This window comes from Schistocerca americana, chromosome 6 (genome assembly GCF_021461395.2).
Source record: "Schistocerca americana isolate TAMUIC-IGC-003095 chromosome 6, iqSchAmer2.1, whole genome shotgun sequence".
Lineage (NCBI taxonomy): Eukaryota > Metazoa > Arthropoda > Insecta > Orthoptera > Acrididae > Schistocerca > Schistocerca americana.
The window spans coordinates 471578321-471580060 of record NC_060124.1 but is presented as its reverse complement, the minus strand read 5'-3'; positions in this window follow the sequence as shown (position 1 = coordinate 471580060).

The window sequence follows — 1740 nt, the reverse complement described above, 5'->3', positions numbered from 1 at the left end:
AACAGCGGTAACGTAAACCGGCATAATACGCACTATTGGGCAACGGAAAATCCACGATGGCTGCGACAAGTGGAACTTCAGCGACCTTGGCGGGTCAATGTATAGTGCAGCATTATGGGAGGAAGGATAACTGGCCCCCAATTTATCGATGGCAATCTAAATGGTGCAATGTATGCTGATTTCCTATGTAATGTTCTACTGATGTTACTACAAGATGTTTCACTGCATGACAGGATTCCAACATGATGGATGTCCGGCACATAGCTCCGTGCGGTTGAAGTGGTATTGAATAGCATATTTCATGACAGGTGGATTGGTCGTCGAAGCACCATACATGGCCCGCACGTTCACTGGATTTCCGTCTGTGGGGAATGTTGAAGGATATTTGCTATCGTGATCCACCGACGACGCCTGACAACATGCGTCAGCGCATTGTCAATGCATGTGGGAACATGGAACGCGCACTACTAGCTGTCGTTACACGTATTGCCAAATGCAGTGAGGTTGAAGGACATCATTTTGAGCATTTATTGCATTAATGTGGTATTTACAGGTAATCACGCTGTAACAGCATGCGTTCTCAGAAATGATAAGTTCACAAAGGTACATGTATCACATTGGAACAACCAAAATAAAATGTTCAAACGTACCCACGTTCTATTTTAATTTAAAAAACCTCCCTGTTACCAACTGTTCGTCTAAAATTGATAGCCATATGTTTGTAACTGTTACAGCGTCATCTGTCACTCATATTTCTTTACATACTACACGAATATGTAATAAAAATGGGGGTTCCTATTTTAAAAAACACAGTTGATATCCGTTTGACCTATGGCAGTGCCATCTAGCGCGCCAACCATAGCGCCATCTGATTTCCCCCTTCAAGCTAGACAAGTTTCGTTCTTTGTAGTTTTTTCGTTTGGCGCTTGTTTCGTGACATATTTGGCCCGGTCACGATCATTGGACCACCCTGTAGATCACTGATAGTGGTTGGTTGCTAATTCGCATGCAAGCACAAAAGGAGCACGCACTTTCAGTAGTCGATTCTGACCAGAAAGCCTCTCGTGTAAAACGGGCTGAATGAAGGATGGGTTGTGATCTGTGGCGGATCCGACGACAGCGTACAGTGTTTTTGAACACACCGTTCAGAGCACATTGTTGAACATGGGGCTGACCAGCAGACGACCCATGCGTATTCCCATTGTCAACCCATCGACATGGTCAATTACAGTTTAAGTGGGCACAGGATCATCCACTTTCGACCTGAGTTATTGGAAACGTGTCGCTTGGTCTGACGAATCACTTTATTCGTTCCACAGGGTCGATGGTCGTGACTGTATATGCCATCATCCAGGAGCATGGCTGCTCAAAACATCCGCTGCGTTCCGGATGCAAGCGGCAGACGGCAGTGTTATGCTGGACTTCCATAGGACCACTGGCCACAACTGAAGGTACCATTACAGCTGGGGACTTAGTGAACATTGCTGCGGATCACCTGCAACCCTTCATGCTGGATGTCTTCGCCGACGGTGATGGATTCTTTTAGCAGGATAACTGTCCGTGTCACAATGCCAGAATCGTGCTACAGTGGTTTGAGGTGCATAATAGGGAATTCACGTTGATCTCTTGGGTGCCATATTCACTTGATCTGAACCCGATGGATCATAACCGTGAGGCTATGGTGCACTAGCTCCGCAACCACAGACAACAGGCCCGTAATTTATGGGAAGAGAGTGAACT